The following is a 14762-nucleotide window of genomic DNA, read 5'->3' as shown; positions in this document are numbered from 1 at the left end:
ATTCAGAATTGAAGGTCAGATAAAGAGCTTCACAGATAAGGAAAAGCTAAAGGAGTTCATCACCGCCAAACCAGTATTATATGAAATGCTGAAAGGTATCCTTTAAGAAGAGGAAGAAGAAGAAAAAGGTAAAGATACAAATTAGGAACAACAAATATGCATCTATCAACAAATGAATCTAAGAATCAAGTGAATAAATAACCTGATGTACAGAATGAACTGGTGATTATAATAGAATCAGGGACATAGAAAGGGAATAGACTGACTATTCTTGGGGGAAAAAGGGGTGTGGGAGATGCGGGAAGTGACTGGACAAAAATCATGCACCTATGGATGAACACAGTGGGTGGGGAGTGAGGGTGGAGGGTGGGGTGGGAGCTGGAAGGAGGGGAGTTATGGGGGGAAAAAAGAGGAACAAATGTAATAATCTGAACAATAAAGATTTAATTTAAAAAAAAAAAAAAAAAAAAAAAAAAAAAAAAAAAGAAAATATACCTGAATAGTTATACAACTGAAGCTCAATCACCTAATAACTACTATTTATTGAGCATCTGGTATGTGTCAGGCATTGGACTAAATTCTTTGATAGCATTATAGTGTCTCTTCTAATAAGTATGTCATTAAATAAGCTAAAAAAAAGATTTAAATTCATCCACTTTTCTAAAATTTCAGAATAATTTAAAAAGAAGTTTCCAGCCCGTGCAGAATGTTAGCCAGTTCATTTTAATACAAGCATTGTCAGACTTCCTTTGTCAGTTCTTACTTTCAATGAACTGGTTTCTAATGTTACACAAATGAGATGAGATGTCTTAGAGAAAATACACAAATTACTGGCATTCTTAATTTCTATTCCCAATTTCGTTTTGACTTTATAAGGTGCACATATTTTTAGTTGTTTTATTTCTGGAAGTGGCTCGATTTATTTGGGAGATACAAGATCCAGAAGAAAATATTAGAACAATGAAAAGCAGAAAAGTGGAGGAAGGTTTAAGGTGATGAGATATGCCTAAAGAAAATAAGGTCAGGGAGGTTATTGTAAAACTACCTTTAACAATGTAAGGAATTATTTTAGGATGCTCTTTGTCCTGCAGTACAGATAAAACTGACCAAAAAGGTGGCGTTAAATTACAGAAAGTGATATTTAAAGAACACTCTAACCAGTGTAGATGAAGAAGCAGTAATGCAGATGACTAAAGAGGCAAGGAAACCTCCCCACCCCCATGTTCCTTAAGAACTTGTTAAATAAACTCTAACCTGTGAAGGAGGGGAATGTTAGGATAATTGAGCCAACAGGGCCAGGATTAGTTAAATTCTTGAGATTCCTTACTAGTATTTCATGAATCTTACTTTGCAATGTAAAATTTGGGGGATTATAATAAAGAAAACAGCAAACCTGGTTCATATTTGTTCTTTTGACATTGATCAAACTTGCTCACTTTCTCAAGCAAATAAACTATTTTAAAATAAGACAGAATTGCTTCTATTAATGTATCTGTTCTCTCGTTCCAATATTTTAATTAAAGTTTTGGAATAATGTGCATTTTAGTACTTTTGTGTCTTGGAGGTGACCTTGAGACTTGGTTTGGGCTGTATTAGTCATACAATTCCTAATCCTGCTCACTCAAAAGCCATCCAGTGTAAGTTTCAGATGTAGGCAATATACATTTATAGACTGGGTCAAGCAAATTGGACAGTTAAAGTGAGCACCGAATGAATGGGAACATAAATATGTTGGGCTCAATAAATGGTCATATTTATAGAGTGCAGAAAACCCATATCTCTCATTTCACCTGAGGAAATCTTGCCAACTAGATTGAACGCACTGGTCGTGCTATTGAGTGCTGAAACCACAGGAGAGGCCAACTCAGCTCTTTCAACTGAACTTCCAACTCCTCTAGTACTATTTCACCTGTGCTTGAATATTTAATCTCCTCTTAGTAGAGTATAGGTAATAGGTGCTTTGACACAAAACAAAAACACAACCAAACAAACAAGCAAAAAACCTCACTTCCTTTTGAACTCATTCATACATTTCTAGAATCTGTATGGGGCTGCCAAACAGCCTAATTTTTAAGAAAATATAATCCATATGTTGCCTGATAGGAAGAGAAGGATTAAGCCAGACTTCGTGGAATAATAATAAAAAAAGGATAACTGACTTCAAGGCCCAGCACTCACCACTGTTTTCTTCATTACGGTGGGTCCTGTTTTGGTAGTCTTGGAGGTGAAGCAGAAGATCAGGGCTTGGTTTATGTTAAAGTCTGAGTGTTTGAATAGACTTAGCTTTGCAAATACAGGAAGCACAGCCCTCCAGTTGTTGAATCCTGGTTCCAGAATAGAGTGCTCTGACAAAGGCTGGTATCACAGTGGCTGAGTCATGAATAGGCAGCAACAAACCAGAAGATTCTTTCTAAAAGACAAACAGAAAAGTCCAAGAATAGTCTCCTGTTCATGTCACAGAAAGTGAACATTGCTTCTCTTGGAGGTATTTTGACACTATTTGCCATGTCTCCAACTCACTGGATATTCCAAGACTCCTGGGTAATGAAAACTTGGGATCCTAATAATTGACATGTATCAAATCTTTCAACTCCTTAACTGATACTCATTGTGTTTAATTTCATAATTGGTTACAGATTTTAGCAAACTTCAGTAATCAACTTTTTCGCCCTAAAAAGCAGGTTAAGGACAATATATAGTACTCTTGTTTTTGTTTTTAAAATATGTGTTTATTGATTTTAGAGAGTGAGGAAGGGAGAGGGAGAAAGAAAGAAAAAAAACATTGATGAGAGAGAAAGAAACATGGATCGGCTGCCTCCTGCATGCCCCCTACTAGGGACCAGGCCCACAACCCTGTCATGTTCTCTGACCAGGAATAGAGCAGGCAGCCTCTCGGTACATGGGATGATGCTCAACCTACTGAGGCACACCAGTCAGGGCAAGTGCTCTTGTTTTTAATCAAATGATAAAAACATGTCATGTCTGATTGACTAAATAAAGTAGGAAATTGGGGGGGGGGGAGGTACTTTTTACTTGCAAATAATTTCAAACTTAGAGAAAGAGGTAAGAATAAGAATACCACAAAGAGCTCCTGTATATTCCTCCACTATAATCACCAATTGTTAACATTCTGGCAATCTGTTTTATATCCAAACAATGATAGGACATGTAGAAAAAAAAGCACCAACATTCCTAATTGTGCACTGCTTGTCAGGCCTGAACCAAAACTCGGTGAATTATGCTGATCATTGATTTATGCTTTTTACCTGTTGTCAATGAATTATAAAGTCTAAGTTTCATGCTTATTAAAAAACATTATTTGGGTAGCTCACTCTTAAGAGCTTGGCTAACTTTATACATATTATGATGCTGAACTTCGGGGTCTAAGTGCTAAATTTAAGAATATAATTCCAGGCCTTTTGATACAGAGGAAAAATATATAACAGCCATAAACAGCCCAAGATTTCCTGTCTTTGGCTCTTGCACTCCATCTTCTGGCTAAAAGTTGTTTGTGAGATGGTTAAGTTGAACATGCCTATTGTTATAATTAATTACATAACATAGAGTCACCCAAGCACTAGATTTAAAGGAGAGAGGCACTGACATTACGTCAGTGAAATGGACTAAGCCACAGGAAAAGAGCAGTCTACAAGATCAGAAAAAAAGATAGCTACTAGGCTGAAACCACACTCTCTGTGTACCTGGAATGTCAATCTGAGAAGACTGTTTTTATTACCTGCTGAGTGATGGAGATGGGGGCGGGGGGGGGGGGGGCGGGGGGGGGGGTAAGAATTGTGGGGCCAGGCAAGGGAGCAATTAGCTGGTCATTGTGATTTTACTTTGAATTATCGATAATCTTTCTCCAAGTTGCCAATCCTAAACCTAGGCTCCTGAATTGTAGTGTTTCTTGTTGAATGACTAAAGTAAGAATGAGAAATTCATTTATTTGCATCATAGACATGCTGTTAAAGATTTAACCCAGCCCTGGTCGGTTTGGCTCAGTGGATAGAGCGTCCGCCTGCAGACTGAAAGGTCCCAGGTTTGATTCCGGTCAAGGGCATGTAACTTGGTTGCGGGCACACCCCCAGTAGGGAGTGTGCAGGAGGCAGCTGATCGATGTTTCTCTCTCATCGATGTTTCTAACTCTCTATCCCTCTCCCTTCCTCTCTGTAAAAAATCAATAAAATATATGTATAAAAAAAGATTTAACCCAAAATACAACTATTAAAGTAAAAAATTACTGTGGCACACAACAGCAGAATATCTAGGAACTAAATAACTTTTCATAGCAAGAATTGTGCACATCTCTCTATATAGTCACGTTTTCAATTTGGTCCTGAAATCCAACCTTTTTGTGAAATAAATTATTCACTTAGAATCCTAATAGTCCAGACTTGGAATGGACTACAATAAGCATACTTTACATCCAAAATCAATAGTTATCCATTTGGTTCTGAAACATCACCATAAATAATTCTACACATCCCATCTATAAATTCCATACACTTTGGGAGCCTGTTCTGGGTTTAATCATGTTTGCAACATATCATTAAAACAGGTGAAATAATTCTCATGATGCTGTGGTACTGAGAGTCACAGCAAAGTGAAAGACAGAAATTTTGGTTAACTGAGGTAACAAGGCATGGAGATAGCTCCTCTGCATTACATTTAAATCTCCAAGGGACCAATCCTTTTTGCACAGACATTGCCCATTTTTCACTTTGGGTTTGTTTTGACTCAAGGAGCTTTGCTGATAAGTTTCACTAGGAGTCAAAATACAAAATAATATAACAGATTCTGACTAAAAGCAAAAATAGTGAAAAACATTATCTGTCGCTTATTGAAGACATGTGCTATAGCTTGTCTACATACATTGCCTCATTTAATCTTTAAAACCTCTTTAGGAGCATAGTCACATTTAGAGCTCAGCTTTGGCCTCCGGGTTCAACTGAAACTTCATATTTGCCTTTGGCTTCAGCTTTAGAAGCCTGCTTCAACGATAGTTCCGGCGTCCCTGAAATTGTGTGATCTGTGGCTACCTGCTTACATATTACCATTGTACCTAATTATTTTGCCAACATCAGAAATGCAAACATGGTATGACATTGGGATTTGTTGTTAATATTGAATTACAGCATTTACTTTCAAATATACGTAAGCAATTCTACATGAAACTTGGAGTGAAAATCTTGGAGTGGGATTCTGAGTCAATTGAAGTACCAATCTTATTATTGCAAGACTATGATTAGTGTGAAAGCTGTAAAGATTATTTTAAAAAGAATGCATGTTAGCTTCAGGAAACATTCTTTTTGAATCAATAAATTTTTATGCAAATGTAAATAATAAGTAGCAGAATGATATAGATTAATAGATTATATAATAATTCTAAACTTCGTAGAACTGTTTTGGTATACTAGCATTCTTATTAAATAAAGTGAAATTTAAGAACTATATTTATTTTCTGTTGGTTTTTTTGTGTTGTTTTCTTAACTCTCAATTTTTATTTTTTATTTTTTTATTTATTATTATTTTATTTAAATTCTTTATTGTTTAAAGTATTACATATGTCTCCTTTTTTCCCCATTGACTTCTCCCACCCCCCAACACATGCCCCCACCCCCTTACTGTCTGTGTCCATTAGTTATGCTTATAGGCATGTATACAAGTCCTTTGGTTGATCTCTTACTACCCCTCCCAACCCTCCCCTGCCTTCCCTCTGAGGTTTGACAGTCTGTTCGATGCTTCTGTTTCTGGCTCTATTTTTCTTCATCAGTTTATGTTGTTCATTATATTCCACAAATGAGTGAGATCATGTGATATTTATCTTTCTCTGACTGGCGTATTTCACTTAGCATAATGCTCTCCAGGTCCATTCATGCTGTTGCAAATGGTAGGAGTTCCTTCATTTTTACAGCAGCATAGTAGTCCATTGTGTAGATGTACACAGTTTGTTTTCTTTTAATATATTTTATTGATTTTTTACAGAGAGGAAGGGAGAGGGATAGAGAGTTAGAAACATCGATGAGAGAGAAACATCGACCAGCTGCCTCCTGCACACCTACCGGGGATGTGCCGGCAAACAAGGTACATGCCCTTGACCGGAATCGAACGTGGGACCTTTCAATCTCCAGGCTGACGCTCTATCCAATGAACCAAACCGGTTAGGGGACGTACACAGTTTTTTAATCCACACATCTCCTGATGGTCACTTAGGCTGTTTCCAAATCTTAGCTATTATAAATTGTGCTGCTATGAAATAGGGGTGCATATATTCTTTCTGATTGGTGTTTCTGATTTCTTGGGATATATTCCTAGAAGTAAGGTTACTGGATCAAATGGGAGTTCCATTTTTAATTTTTTGAGGAAACTCCATACTGTCTTCCACAGTGGCTGCACCAGTCTGCATTCCCACCAGCAGTGCACGAGGGTTCCTTTTTCTCCACATCCTCGCCAGCACTTGTCGTTTGTTGATTTGTTGATGATAGCCATTCTGACAGGTGTGAGATGGTAACTCATTGTTGTTTTGATTTGCATCTCTCGGATGATTAGTGACTTTGAGCATGTTTTCATCTGTCTCTGGGCCTTCTGTATGTCCTCTTTCAAAAAATGTCTATTTAGGTACTTTGCACATTTTTTTTATTGGATTGTTTATCTTCCTTTTGTTAAGTTGTATGAGTTCTCTATAAATGTTGGAAATTAAACCCTTATCTGAAATAGCATTGGCATATATGTTCTCCCATGCAGTGGGCTCTCTTGTTTTGTTGATGGTTTCTTTTGCTGTGCAAAAGCTTTTTATTTTGATGTAGTCCCATTTGTTTATTTTCTCCTTAGTTTCCATTGTCCTAAGAGCTGTATTGGTAAAGATATTGCTACAACATGTGTCTGATATTTTGCTACCTATTAATTCTTCTAGGATTTTTATGGTTTCCCGTCTTATGTTTAAGTCCTTTATCGATTTTGAGTTTATTTTGTGTATGGTGTAATTTGGTGGTCTAGTTTCTTTTTTTTTTTTTTGCATGTATCTGTCCAATTTTCCCAACATCATTTATTGAAGAGACTGTCTTGACTCCATTGTATGATTTTGCCTCCTATGTCAAATATTAATTGAGCATAATGGCTTTTTTATTCTATGTAATACATAATCCTTTAAAGTGAAAATACCATTTGGGAATTCTTCAATTTGGGGGTGGATGCCTTAAAATCAGCATGTTAACCTTGACACTAAAAATTTCACAAGGAAAAACTCCCAAATTACTCCACAGCAGTGCCCATAATAAATCCTCTCTGTTCCAGACATGATAAAGATTGAAAGAACAAAAGTAGTATATTTATTTATTACAGAAATAACTCGCCCTTTCTCCCAATCACAGTAGAAAGTGGATTCTGTCCAGCCCCCTCATACATATGCAGCAGCTGCCAGAGGAGAAATCTAGCCACAGACAGTGAAGAAATTGTTGTTTCTTCTCCATAATTTTAAATTTATAATAGTTGACCAGTAAAAACTCTAATAATAAAAGCATGTTAAAGTAGTAGATTTACTGAAACAGATGACGCTACTTCTCTGCTGCTCTATAACCTTCACAATGTGACTTGGAAGCCCGTCCCTTCTAGAGGTGGCGTCTATTTTCCAGCTCCGAATCTGGGCAGCTTTGTGGTTTACTGTGACCAACAGAATGCAGCCAGAATGCATTCTGAGCCAATCTCCAGAGGCCTTGCATGCTTACAAGCTTCTGCTCTCACTCCTTAATGCTGTCATGCTCTGAGAACTAGCTGGAGGATGAGAGACCAGCCTAGATGACAGCCTAGACCAGCCTCCCCGCCCCCACCCGCCACTGATTCTCGAAGTGTCTGCAGCCATGTGAGTGAGCAGACATGAACCCAGCTAAGATCCTCTAGGTCTGACCCAGCACAACCACCCACCTGGCCAATAGAGTGGTGAAAAATAAATGTTTCTTACTGTATGCCACTAAAGTTTTGCAGTTAATGTATGCCACTGAAGTTTGTGGGTACACAGCATATTGTGGCAATAGATAATTGATGGAGTTCAGATGACTTTTTAAGAACAATATCAGGCTTATTATTTTATTCCTGAAATCCATAGTATGGATTTGATGCATCTCTATGAGGTGAGAATTATTATCTATAATTTATAATTTAATACACACACACAGCAGAAGCTCATGGGGGTCTGGACATTTCTAAGGTCCAAGTCAGGTCTCTCTGACTCCAGAACTGTGTTTTTAAGCACTGAGTTACATTCTTGATCTCCCACAGTCTCAGGTATGAGCTCCAGCAAGAACAGAGAGGTTCGCTTTACAAAAAGTAACCCTATGGACTGATGACCGATTTATCCTGGTGAGAAAGTGAAGAAGGCTGCTTCCATTTGAAAACTAATATCTATATATTAGAATTACAGTAACTTGATTTTCTGGGGGAAAATAGTCTGGACATCAGGCAGTGTTATAATCCCACCCCATACTGGCACAGATGTTCAATAACAGTGTACTCAGTTAATGAAACTCATATATCAATGAAATATGTTTAGCAGCTTAAAGAAAGGAGATCTGTTAAAATTATGATTTTATAATACAGTCCTTTCTGTTACTCTCCTGACACATTTACTCTAAAATTAGGCAAGAGCAGCTCAGCTGGATGGCTCAGTTGGTTGGAGCATAGTCTCATACACCGCAAAGGTTGCCGGTTTAATTCCCGGTAAGGGCACATATCTAGGCTGTGGGTTCAATCCCTGGTCAGGGTTCATAGGGGAGGCAACTGATTGATATTTCTCTCTCACATCGATGTTTCTCTCTCTGTCTCCCTTCCTCTCTCTCTGTCTCCCTTCCTCTCTCTCTCTCTCTCTCTCTCTCTCTCTCTCTCTCATCAACAAAACATATCCTCAGGTGAGGATTAAAATAAAAAATAAATAAATAAAAATAACAAATAAAAATTAGGCAAGAGTAATTATTTGACCATATGCTTCTTAGTCTAACACTGTCCTCCAATTAGAGTAAACTGATATTTGAAGGAAAGATGTTGGTGAGTGAAGCAGTATGTTTCAGTGAGATGCAAAGGAAATAAATTACCTTGTGAGTAAACATTCCATCCAAAGAAAGTAATTGGATAGAGAAGAGCAGCGGTTCTTAAGGTGGTTTCAGGAATGTGTTAGAAATGCAGACTCTCAGGCCTTACCCCATACCTACAATATCAGAACTCAGGATTGAGTTTCAATCATCCTTTTATGTAATGTTTTTATTGTTGACATTATTACAAATGTCCCTCATTTTCTCCCATTTTGCCCCCCTTCACCTAGAACCCATATTCCCCTCCCTCTGGCCCTCAGCACACTGTTGTTTGTGTCCATGGGCTATGCATTGTATGTTCTTTGTCCACTCTCTTCACCTCCTTTCATCCTTCCTACCCCACCCACCTTCCTAGGACATCTATCAGTTCTGTACTATGTATCCATATCTCTGGCTCTATTTTGTTCGTTAGTTTATTTTGTTTGTTAGTTTATTTTGTTCATTGGATTCCACATATAAAAAGTGAGATCATATGGTACTAGTATTTGTCTTTCTCTGACTGGCTTATTTCTCTTAGCATAATCATCTCCAGGTCTGTGATTTCAATACCTGTTGAAGGTGAGGAGCCACAGGGTCAGGGAAGGGAGTTATTCAAAGGAGGACTTTTCCTCTTTATACTTTAAGTTTGGGCTTTGAGCTCCATTCAGAGAGGTGGAACCAGGCAATGTTGCTCAGCCTGCGGGTGGCCCCTCACTTTGCTGCAGTTCTCCCTGCTCCTTAAGCTGAACCCTGGGGCTGCCTGCGGAGGTCACAGCACCTTGTATGTCATGCAAAAAATATTTCCCAGCCAAGCGCTGTGCCTCCAGCTGTGAAATTGATTAGTGGCCTTAAAGTCCCCAAAGAGTCTCTACTGCCAGCTGTAGTTGCTATTTTAAAACTGCAGCAGTAACGAGTGTGTGAGAAAGAAAGGCATTGTGTATTACATAACAGAAAAAAAGAAAAGAAATTTTCTTTTCTTGAAGTTAGAGAATGGCACATTCAGGAGAAGAAACGTGGCATGCTTTCACTTCTTATGTTACAACATTTTTTTGTTGGAATAGCCTAACTTTTAGTTAATTGTTACAAAGCTACTTCTGAAAGCAGTACCAAGAAATTTAACTTGTAAGGATTCAAGACTGACTGTGGAATTAGAAGCTGAAAATGAGCCAGTGCCAATTCTGGGGAAGATGTGCTTCTAGTGAAACTCTTGGCCAGAGAGAACTGTCCACACCTATTCTGGAACTGGGAGAGAAATCTAAAGAGCTTTCTATAGCAGACATGACAGGTTCCAGTGATTAATCAGATCTGAATTTTCCCCTCCTAGTTCATTGCTTTCCATAAGAATAAATTATAAAGGTCCAGTTAAAACCTGTGAGTCATTCATTGCCAGGGGATGTGAGAACACTAAACCTACAGAAAAAAATGCAGCCAGATATGAACTACTCTATTCTATTAATCTAGCCATAACTTTACCCAGCAAGCATGTATTGAGCATCTACTATATGGAAGACGTGTTAAGCTCTGGAAATATGAGTAAAAAGGTACTTAGTCTATAGGATAGAAACAAGATGTGATGAATGCTAAAACAAGTCTAGTTCAACCAGAACACGGAGGGGAAAACTGATGAAGAGACTGGAGAGGAGACTTCTATGCTGGGTGAAGAGAGAGAAGGCATTTCAGGCAGCAGGGGGAGCCTCTGCAGGCAAGCCAGTCTAAAAACCGGACCTGAGGGGTGCTGGATGGCAGGAACACTTGCAGAGGTGCTGGAGAGTGGGCGGGGAGAGAGGTCAGGCAGGGAGAGAGGTCAGGCGGGATGGATTCTGCAGGCACTGAGGCAGGTGGAGCCGGGTTGTTCTAGCATAGTTTGCCAACGTCATGTAGTTGGATGATAACTCTGCCAGGAGTCTGAAGATGGCCTGTACAGGCGAGATAAAGAGGGCAGGGAGTTTGATATGAGATGACTAGAGAAGCAAAGTGAACATTTACGTGATATGTCCTAATTGCTTCCATGACCAAAGCTGAGACTTCTCCAACCAAAGCAAGCAGACACTTCCGAGTCTCTGATGGGCGCAGGCATAAAATTCATTGTTATAAGGTCACAGACTATTTGGAAAATGAAACAAACAATTCACTTCTTTTGAAATTTCCTCATATTAGTCAAGAAAGGACAGAAAAATTATTTTTAATCATTGGGTATATATGAGGTTAAAAATATCAGACGCTACAGTTCCTAAAGCACCTTTTACAAATTCATCCATGTAACTCACATTTATTGAGCACAATATAATGACTACCACTTTCACTTTGTTTTGGTTTACTGGCGGGATTGTTTTTCCTGTTAGTGTTTTCTAGAAAATACTTCCTACTCTGTGCACAATGGTACCACATATTTTTTCTAAAGCACCTTTTAAACACATTGTAATATTCTGAAGTAGAAGGATGCTGCTTGACTCAAGAGGAAATGCCCACCCAGCCCCCAGCTACTGCTTTGGGAATAAGTTATATGAAACAAACAAATAGTAATCTATTGGCTCAGATGTTTTACTTTTAGTTAATACAAAGCCAATTAGATTTTTACACAGTGGGGGGTGGAGCAAGATTCATAATAGGAAAATACATTAACTATGAAAAAATGAAGTGAGGGGCCACCCACAGGCTGAGCAACATTGCCTGGTTCCACCTCTCTGAATGGAGCTCAAAGCCCACAGGTGGAAAAGCTACAAACATAACATTGGAGGTAAATGTGTTCTTTATTCATAAACTTTGCAACAAGGCAACTCAGAGGAGCAAACGTCTCTCATGCACCCTGCTGTCTTTTGGTCTGACTTGCACTATTTAAAATTTTTTTGAATCATTATTTCAAGAGAAAAGATTCCTATAGATTTTTCATAACTCAGAACAATTCACACCACAGCAAATGAATTTTAATGCCCCATCCTTACTTATGAGATACTTTATTATTATTGTTGTTGTTGTTGTTGTTGTTGTTATTTAAATACCTATTTAAATATGAGAGACAAGAAGGCCTGGTCTTGGAGTAAACTCAGCCTGTGTCGCTGAGTTTACTCCAGCTGTAAAATGGGGCTAAACAAGGATGCTAAGAGGAGCTTGGGGTCATGACCAAATGGCTGCCATCAGTGAATATGTGTGAAAAGAACTTCCCAAATAATTACAAGGAGAGACAGGGACAGGGACTGAACGCCTCTGGAAAGCAGTAGAGTTTGGTGAGCAAAGAAACCACAGCCAAAGAGAAAATCCAGAGTACCAGAGGAACCAGGGTGGGAATTTTGTGGCGAGCACAAATGATGACTAGACCATGGGAAGAAGAAAAACTAAATGGATTGAGAATTTTGAATGTCACTCTAATCTAGTTTAAATCTAAGCTAGATAATCAAATAGCATCTATCAAAACCAAAAGATAAGCCATTAAGGAAAGAAAAGAAATCCCATATCAGACAAATATACAAAATTATGTAAACAAGTGAAAAGAGTGGTTTGTACATAAATTTGCTCTTACCAGTTGTACTAGAAGCTTCAGAAATTTGATGTTTAAAATCTTTAAATATCTAAACCACATAATTGAAATTAAAAGCCAGACAATGGACTTTGGGAAACTATTTTTCATGCATGTGATTTGTGGTAGGAGAAGGAAATACAACATATGGCTCAAAGAATCTGTTTACTCACCTGTTGCCTGGAGAGCCAAATCTTCATCTTCTTTTGTTAATTTTAATTTTTTTTTATTTTTTTATGAAAGAGAGGGGATGGAAAGAGATTTGTTATTCCGCTCACTTATGCATCCATTGGTTGATTCTTGTATGTGCCCTGACCCGGATTGAACTCACAACCTTGGCATATTGGTAGAAGCACTGACCAACTGAGCCACCCAGGCAGGGCCCAAATCTTCACCTTCTTAAGCATGCGGCCTGACCCCCCAGCACAGTGCCTAGCGAACATTAGATCCCAGAAAAGGGTTGCTTTTGCACAATTTGAACTGACCAAGGCAAAATGACACAGGAACCAAAGATGTCTCATAGATACAAAACGTTGATCACTCAGTTGTATCACTAAATACTCAACAAGTCATTTGACAGCAGGTTGGATATTTTTGAGAAGCCCACAACTTCTCACACGCTGGAGTAGGTTGTGCTGGTATTTACCCTCCCTGTGATATTTCTACAAGAGCCCCTTACTGTCAGTCTCCATCTTCTCTCTCCTCCCCACAATATAAGACATTTCCAACAGGTAGTCATCTGTTCACTCGTTCAAACACCCAATTGCTAGTCACAAAGGCACTGCTTTTCAGAGAATAATTTGTGTGGCTGCTCAAAAACTTCATAAAGTTTAACTGCGAAGACAATGCAATTGTTTTCAAAAGGAATCTATTGAAAGGAAGAAGAGAGTAAGTTGCCCTGTAGTGAATAATGCCCTGGTTTGACTTAGAACTGGGAGGATTGAAACCAGAAGTTCACAACTTTTAGTGTATGGTGTTTTCCTGGTCCAGTGAGACTATTTTCACAACACAAATTGCCCCCTATTGATACTGGGGCAGGTGAAAACAATAGTCATGCCTCGTTTTTGTTTTTGTTTTTGTTTTTTACCAAGAATTAAAAGAATGTGAGCAAGAATGCCTAGTAAAAGAATATTCAACTATGCACTTTAAATGAACCAAGGCATATAGTTGTAGGAATTGAAGGCAACTTATTTCAATTGTATCGTCAGTGGAGGGCAGCACGCACCCACTCGCTAAATCTTTAAATGTGCTTCCATTTCCGTTTCCTGATGAAACCCTTACTCTGCCCCCAAAAGCCCAGGGATACAAACGTTCGTATTGGCCAATGGCCACCAAGTGGCTTCCCGAAAGCAATGCTGACTCCACGTACAGACCACCCTGGACAGTGTAATTCAAAACATAAGGGAGCTATTTACACACAGAGATCAGGAAGACCGCGACTTCCGAACAGCTGGTAAACTGACAAGCGAAACCCCGGGTGTGAGTCTGTGCGTCTGCGTTTGAACCGAGTGCTGGGTGTGCGCGTGTAGGAGTTCCTCCCGCAGGCGCTGGTTCGCACTTCTATCCGGCATCCGACTCCCCCCCGAGAACTAGTCATAAGCGCAGGTCCCGTGGGGAGAGTCAACCGCCAGACATTTGATTCTGTAGTTCGGAGGTGGGGCCGAGAACTCTTTTCCTAACCAGTTCCTGGGAAACGCCGACGCTGCGGGATCGAGGGCCCCTGAGGCGCAGTAGGCTGGGTGAGGGTGAGGAGGGAGAAGGCTGGGTGTCTGCAGGACGTGGCCCGTGGCGCTTCATCTTCCTTTGTGCTCGGCAGCAACCGCAGGCACAGGACTGACCCATCCCCAGTCCAGGACAAACTGCGTCCGGAGGAGTTCTCCTCCCGGTACGCGCGCAGCCCAGCCCTTCCACACCCTTCCCGCCTCTCCGGATCCCCGCCCGACCCCAGCACCTCCTCTGCCCCATCTGAACCCGGCACACGGTCTACCTTGTGCCCCGCGCCTCCTGCGCCCCATCCCCCGAGCTCCCAGCCGCCGCTCCACCGGACCCCTCCGGGCTGATCTGCAGCACCCCCCGGAGGGAGTTAAGTTAGTGAAACGGGAACTGGGAACCACGAACTTGGGTGGCCTGGCTGGGCCTGAGGAGGGTATAGCTGGTGCGGGCGTGACTTTGGGGGCGCTTCAGGAGGC

The sequence above is a fragment of the Myotis yumanensis genome, unplaced genomic scaffold (genome assembly GCF_028538775.1).
Source record: "Myotis yumanensis isolate MYYU_CA2020_CCGP unplaced genomic scaffold, mMyoYum1.0.hap1 SCAF_3, whole genome shotgun sequence".
NCBI classification, from domain to species: Eukaryota; Metazoa; Chordata; class Mammalia; order Chiroptera; family Vespertilionidae; genus Myotis; species Myotis yumanensis.
This window is presented reverse-complemented; position numbering follows the sequence as displayed.